An 8276-nucleotide genomic window follows, 5' to 3' on the forward strand; every position below is an offset into this window, starting at 1 on the left:
GTGACTCATCCTCTATGAAACTTACCAACAACTCTAGCACATATAATGCTGTCTTCTCTAACTTCTTCCATATTTCATGTCAAATCCACATTCATTCATTGTTTCATTCAACCAGTATTTGTGTGATTACTATGTACCAGGAACTGTGTTCATCCTGGGGAATTAAATGATGAGCGAGGATATTTCTGCCCACATGGAGCTTATAGTCAAGGGTACAGGATTTAGCAAATAATTATTCAAATATATACTATTTTATAACAATGAAAACCTAAGGAGAGACATACGATGTTATGAAAGAACATAAGAGTTGTATATGTCCTTATCTAGGACTCCTCTGAATAAATAATGAAGAAATGGTGACCTAAAATTACAGTCCTGTCCTCTATGTTAGGGTTTTTCCTTGGACCTTCCCCTGCCAAAACTGTGTACAAATTATGTGTGACTGTGTATTATTCTTTCAATAGATTATCAGGGGTCTATGACCCCAAATTTTGTACAATGCCAATCTTGTAGATAAACAATGCCTTGTTTATTCATTGTCTCCTCTATGTGCCTTGTTTGTGGGTCCCTGTTTATAGAAATGTTAGCATTTTTCTCTCGTATCTGATACCATTTAGCATAATTCAGGCACACTCTTATCACTTAACAAATATTTGTTTTCCTCCCTGTGTTCAGCCCCTTTCCAAAGAACTCAGACCCTCAAAAGCAAATAGAAAAGTGTCTTTATTTTCCTATTGAATTACAGCCCATTTTGAGTAGTTGTGGGTGGGGTGAAAATGATTATCTTGCTTTTGTTTGGGTACCAGGAAAACAAGAGCAACAAAACAGGATTTGCATGTTAAAACTTGCTTCTGTTAGACTAGTGCCAAGCGATTGTCACTACATTGCTTCTCAGTTCTTTTTCTTCAGGGAATTAACACTTTTATTCTAAGAACTCCCTGCTGCTTCCCCCTTCCCCAAACTCTATCTACCCTAAAAAGACCGTATCAGGTAAAAGCAAAAAACATTCATTTCATACACAAAAAGATGAAAGCTGATTATTTAATCAATTATATTGATCAATTTTTTAGAAAAACAAAATGGAATTTAAATTTCGTTTCAAATGCCAGTAGAAAACATTTGTGACTATACATACACTGAAAATTGTTTTCATATGTGTATACACTAAAAAATAGGCATTTATAGATGCTAGAAATATGCTTTCAATACGTATATTTATAAATGCATTTATGGTGTTACATATAGATAACTGTATATGTAAGCTATAATTTCTCATTCACATTAATAAATATGCAAAGAGAAGTTAATTAAAAAAATTATAACAGGTTCCAATATATTCCTAAAGCACTGTTAAAAATGTAACAATTTCGGGAGGGATAGCATTAGGAGATATACCTATGCTAAATGACAAGTTAATGGGTGCAGCACACTAACATGGCACATGTATACATATGTAACAAACCTGCACGTTGTGCACGTGTACCCTAAGACTTAAAGTATAATAATAATAAAACTCAAAAAAAAAAAGATATGCAAATGCAACAGAAACAAGCTCTCCAAGTCTTTGGCCCTGTAGCTACTCAGTAAATGTTTTTTAAAAAAGTCGTACTAAGAAACAACTTGGCCTCAGGCTTAGCATGTTTCTGAGCAATTTTTATTACGCAAAATACAAAAAAAAAAATCTTTTAAATAGCTTTACATGTAACATTATTTAACATAATGCAGCTTTTCACAAATACCCATAAATATTTTAAATTTCTTTACAATGTAATATTATATACCTTTCAACAAGAACCTGCAAGTAGCTTATTTAAGGGTCCAAAAATTTTGAATTAGGGCTATTTATTATTTTAGAAGTTAGCACATTTGACTAAGATGGGCCCTGCAAAGTGAAGAGGGGAATTTGGTTGGGATAAGGCCTGAACAGCATCCTGGGTCTCCCTGATTCAGGCAGGAAAAAAAAAAAAAAAATGTAACAGTTTCAACAAATTGTACCTGAATCTCAGGTCTTAAAATACAATGAAGTGAAATAATGCTGTGAAATGTGCAAAACATAGAAAGCACAGAAAAATATTAAAACAATGGAATACAATAATTAAATTGAATAATCAAAGGACAAAAAAAGGCTTTAAGTTGATTGCACATACCCGTCAAAGATCTAAAGAAAGAAAAAGACTTATATAATTCCATATTCTCATTTTATGCTTTTCTTGAATATCAAGCCCACTAAATTTCAAAGACATGTTGTTAATGGAATATCCTGAACAGATGACACTTTTATTCTAACGGATACAAACATCAATATTTAGATAGACTGCTACTCTTGAATGGTCCAGGAAAAAATGCCAGATTTAATTTTTTTCCCCATAGGTTACCAGACCTTGTTCCCCTGTACTCCTGCTTAGCACTTCCATCATATGTGTGAGATAAAGGGAAAGAAAGTTAGATATAAATAATATTGGCATTTAATAACCAAACAGGAATAAAGTCTGATAGAGTAGGATGAAATCCAAAGTTCATTCTCAAAGCAAAATTTGATTTATAGTTTTTTACTGATAGTGTCCCCTTCTTGTTAGCATGTGTGATTGAATGTATGCTAAATACTTATATATTAGAAACTAAGTCTCAAAGATAACGTCAAGAAGAAAGTACGAAGTACAGAATTACCTTCCCATTCAGGGAATGATGACAAGGAATGAGGGAGTCTATACTAATACAGCCATCTATTGCTTCTACTTTTGGGGACCTTTTGGCCTAAATCAGTGGTTCTTAACATTTTTTATACTCCCAGAAACATCATACTGTCATGGAAATATGGGATTCTCCATGTTTACCCTACCCTCTTTTCTGCTGTTTCAATGCAAGTAAATGAAATATTATTTTAATGTAATGCTAGCTTTGACTGAGCTCTCATTTTTAAAATAATTTATTCTTAAACATCAGTATTTTAATTATTAATGGCAAATTATCTGCTACACAGTTCATGAGTGATGAAGACTGATCAATATGTTAACAGTCCAAAGGGGACAATTCCTGGCATTAAACAATTAACAACTAACTTGCCTGTTCTAACAAAAAGGCTATAAAGTATCTTGTATGATATCACAGAAGTGATAGAATACATAGTCGCCATTTAGTCTCCTATTTGAGAACTCTTCTCTCTGGAGCTCTTCTCTTTTAATACATGTGAGAACAGGTATTAAAACATTATCATAATTCTTATTTCCTCCCTACTGACAGTTTTAGCCATGGTGAGGGAAATGAAGTTGATGGTAATCACAGTAGAAAGGAGACAGGTTGACTAATAATAAGAGGAAGGAAGTTTCATATATGTATTGTATAAGCAATATGATTGTGGATGTGTGCTATAGACGAAACCATGTCTAGAGGCCAGAAAAATGGCAGTTTCACTGTCCCTCAAGAAAGTTCACTGGGCTGTCACTGACCAGAAAAGATTCACTAAATTAGTGAAACACTTAGGGATAGACCCTAAGTGTTTACTTCACTTCATTGTCAGCCCAGTGCTTGCATTGTTCACATAGGATTTACACGTGGGTTGCAAATGAAACAACCCAAGAATTTGTTATTAACAATAAATTTTTTAATTGGCATATTAAATCCCCACTCCCTACCCCTACTCCCAAGCCAAGGCATTCCTCCAGTGAATACCATTAAGCCTTTTGTAGAATTGTAAACTTGGAGAGATTTTTAAAGGAGAGATGGATGGAACGCCAGGTGGGATTTAGCCAGAGCTGTCACAGCTCTGGTTGTTACCCCTCATAATCCATCTTGCTGAATCAAAAAGCAAACTGAACAAACAGCTTAGGCAGTTTGTTTGAAGATACACTCCTGTCTTTCTAGGAGGGATTAAGTCATGGCTACGGTTTGTTTGAAAAATGATTATCCACATGAAAATTATTAAATTCATGTGGCATCTATTTGAGTCAAAATGTTTTATAACTTTTCATCTCTGGATCACAGTGATAGTAATGCTATAGTTTTTATACTGAAACAAACCCTCTCCATAGTCTTTCAAAACATTGTCATATTTTTTGCATTTGCCACAATAATACAGGAGATGTTGACTTTTAAACAGTAAGGATTCAGGCTCTGCCTTTAAAGAAGTATAAGATGTGGAGAAAAGGGGATTATTTTTAGCATTTATTCCAAACACTGGGCTTCATGAAAGCCCACTTGGCCTGCTGCAATAGGGGAGAAAGATTAGGTAGCTGAGAGCTTGAATAAGAAGGGAAGGATAAAGCCAACCCTGTGATACAGTTCAGAAGTAAAATGTTTTCCCATAGAATGGAGTGATGGTAAATTTTCATTGGGTCAATGGATCTAAATCTTGGAACACAATATCTCTTTATATACCTAAGCATTCTGCCTCCTTTGTATCATGAAATACTGAATTTTTCATACTCAGAGTACTTTTGGCCTTCAAGTAACTCTTGCATCAAGATGATGGGAGGGAGGTTATTCAACAAACACTAAATGGTTGCTACATGTCAAGTACCATAGTTGGTCTTGGATTAACAGGATTAATAAAAATGCTGCCCCTGTCTTCTTGAGCTCTCAGTCTAGTAAGGCAGACAGAGGGTAAACAGTAGATTACTAAGCACTGTGACAAAGACCATATAGAAGGATAATCATTAGGTTAAACAAATAAGCAGAACTCCATAGGATGCAGGGGGAAAATTTTTCATGTGTCCCCCTCACAGACCCTTCATAAACAATCTGGAGACTTTATTTTTCTCTTGCCCTGTGAAGGAAATACTAGGTGATGGAAGGTCCCAGACTGTTCTTAAACATTCTTCTTTTAAGTCATTCATAGTGCCAAGAATAATCTAGCTCAGTAATTAAAACGTCCTGTACAATGTATCCATCAAAACACCCACTTCACTTTAAGTTAAAATGTCTTCCTTCTGCCAGATTGATAGTGCTTTTAAGCAGGGAGACCTAGAGTGGACGAGGAGAGGATACAACCTTTTCCTCCATTTGCCCACCTTGCAATTTCTTACCCATCCAATCCCATCTCCACACACAAAGCTGCCTCTGCTTTCATCCAGGACTGAGTCAGGCAAAGAGAGGAGAAGGAAGCACCAGGAAATGTCTTAACTTGATTGACACTATTGAAATCCAAACACAATGGATTCTTTCTCTCACAAAGAGTTTTAATTTATTTATTCCACAAATATTAATGGAACAATAATCACTTTCTAGGCACTGTTCTAAACACAGGAGGCACGTATTAAGAAAATCAAAGTTCCTGATTGCATGGAGTTTATAATCTAGTGGGGGCTATAAGTAAACATACTGTATATAGTATATAGTACATAAATAACTATATATATGTTATACATACATAAAACTATATATGACATATTATATTTAAAATATGTTAGACAGTGACAAGTACTATGGAGAAATATTAAACCTGATAAGAGAGATAGGAAGTGTGAAAAGGTAGGTGCTATTTTACTTTAGGTGGTCAGGAAAGCTTTCTCTGATAAGGTGATTCTTGCATAGAAATCTGAACAAAATGGAAGGATCTAGCCAGGCAGATATCATGGTAAAGAGCATGCTAGCCTCAAGGAATAATGACTGCAAGGGCCCTGAGGTAAGCAAATGTTTGGTACTTTAAAAGAATAGCAAGAAGGCCAGTAGTGAGACTACAGTAGAATAAGTAAAGGAAAGATTCTGGAAATGGGTCTACAGAAATAGAGAGACGTTAGATCATACAGAAGGTACTCAAAGGCTATTGGGCTTTTTTCTGAGTTGAAAAAGAAGCTTCTGAAAGTTTTGAGCAGAGAAGTGGCATAATACAATATATATTTGAAAAAGATCACTCTGGCTTCAAGGTGGAGAACAGACCCAAAGGCAAGCATGGAACCAGGAGGACAATTAAGATGCTACTACAAGAATTCAGGCAAGAGATGATGGTGGCTTGATCCTCTACAACAGATGAGAAGGAAATAGAATTGGACAGATCCTGGATATATTATAAAGAATTTGATGATGGACCAATTACAGAGTATAAGAATAAGAAAGAAGTCAAAGCTGACTCCAGAGTTTCTGGCCTGAGAAACTCAAATGTTGCCATTTACTGAGACGGGGAAAATGTGAGAGGATAAGGTTTGATTTTAAAAAGAAACAAACACAAGGTTTTGGTTTTGTACATATTAAGTTTAGCTTCCTATTTGACATCTAAAATGAATATAGAAATAGACTGTTTGATATACAAAGTTGGAGTTCAGTTCAGAGACATCCAGCCTCATCAACATATATTAATATATAGTATTTAAAAATATGAAAAGGCAAGTATGTGAATGGAGAAATGTCAGGCCAAAAATCTGAAAAAGAATAGTTGATATTGCATGTAAAATATCTGCAGTTATTAGGAAGAAATATAAGATAATCAATGAATCAAATATCAACTTCAATTAAAGATTATTTAATTTAAAAACATATAAATGTGAAAAGTATATAAAGTTTTATATCTGATTCTAATATTAACCATAAATCTTGGAAAGTAAAATGGTAGACGGTCACTTAAACAATTATCAAAAACACTTTCCAATTAAAGGGAAAATGTTTTAAATAAATGCTTAAAATACACCCTCAGAGTTGCTCATAGTTGAACCTTGAAATCAGTTGCTATTATTGTCATTAAAGATGTAAAGTCACTAAGATGTTTTATAGACAGTTTCATATCACATAATTCATTTTCATCATTATACTTTAAAAAGCATAATAATATAATTATCTCTTGAGATATCATATTAGGATTTTGCTTCTCTTGGTAGTGATAACACAATATAAATATCTACAAATGTGAAATTAGAGATTTTACTCCTGTTGTTATGTTCTAAGAGGATACATTCAGATTCAACTGTCAAATAAAGCTCTATCATCCATGCTTTCATGTTGCATGATTACTGCCACTAGTATACCCCAAGTGAGCGAAAGAATTAATATCAGTCTATCAAACATCACAAGTGTTCCCTGTTTTAAGAAGAATAAGAGCTAGATTTCTCACTGCTGGAAAAAGAGAGAAGAGGGGGAGAGAAAGAAAACTAAAATGAACACTGTGGTGTTGGATATTTGGTAAGAATTTAAGGTATGGGTATGAACTCATAGTTTTCAATGTATATAGATAGGTACAGAAATAAATATGATATAGATACATATTATATATAAACAGATAGATAAATCTGTACACTGAGAAAACATGGGAGCATCGATACCCCAGTAGCAATGAACACACTTAGTATCCACACACTGGCTTCTAAATATCATTCTCCAGCAAATAGAACTAGGGTATCTTGGAGAAATGGCGAATTCTAGGATTTGTGCAGGAAAAATACAAGATGGCCCGAACACATATTGCTGGATAGCAAAGTAACAAAATATTCAAACGATGATGGAGATATGTCAAAAGGACCCAGATATCAGTTTGAAGGGGGTCCCACTATTCATACCTATGACAATATGAACATCAAAATAAATAATGATAGCAACAGATTACAATTAACTAAATAAAAATGAAATCCTTGAGTTCATATGAATATAAATGAATGAATCAATGAAAAGTTTGATGAATAACAAAATATTTATACAGTCTCAAAGTATACAAAACAGTAATTACAAAAAAGAAGAGACAACTTTACAATGTTAAAGTCTAGCAGACAACACTTAACAAGCAATTAAACTGAAAAACATCAGAAATAGAATTATAAACCATGTATCACCTGACAGTATAAAATGAGAAGTCAGACTAACTGGTATGCTATTTATACCAAAGGCATATATCCTGAAACTAAACATGAAGAAATATTAGACAAACATAAATTGAAAGATATATTTAAAATATTAATAGCTGGCTTGTAATATTTAACATATAATGAAAGTAAATCACCAACTGAGTCTGTTCAAGATTGAGGGAGACTACTTTTCATTACATAACTTTTCAGTGTTTTTTTCTTTTACCATGTGCATTTATTTCCTATTCAAACTATATATTTTTTTAAATAAATAATAATACATGTTTTTTAAATGTGAAGTCTGACACTGAAATTTCATTTCTAGGCATATACTCTAGAGAAGCACTTGAAAATATGCACAATCAAGCATATAGAAGGATGTTCGTGGCAGCATTGTTAATAATAAAAAATAGGAAATAAATATTCAACAATCAAAAAAATATGAACTATTCATCTAAAGAAATACTACACAGCAGTTAAAAAGCATGAAGTATATCTATATGGACTATTATA

This window comes from Nomascus leucogenys, chromosome 1a, assembly GCF_006542625.1.
Source record: "Nomascus leucogenys isolate Asia chromosome 1a, Asia_NLE_v1, whole genome shotgun sequence".
NCBI lineage: Eukaryota > Metazoa > Chordata > Mammalia > Primates > Hylobatidae > Nomascus > Nomascus leucogenys.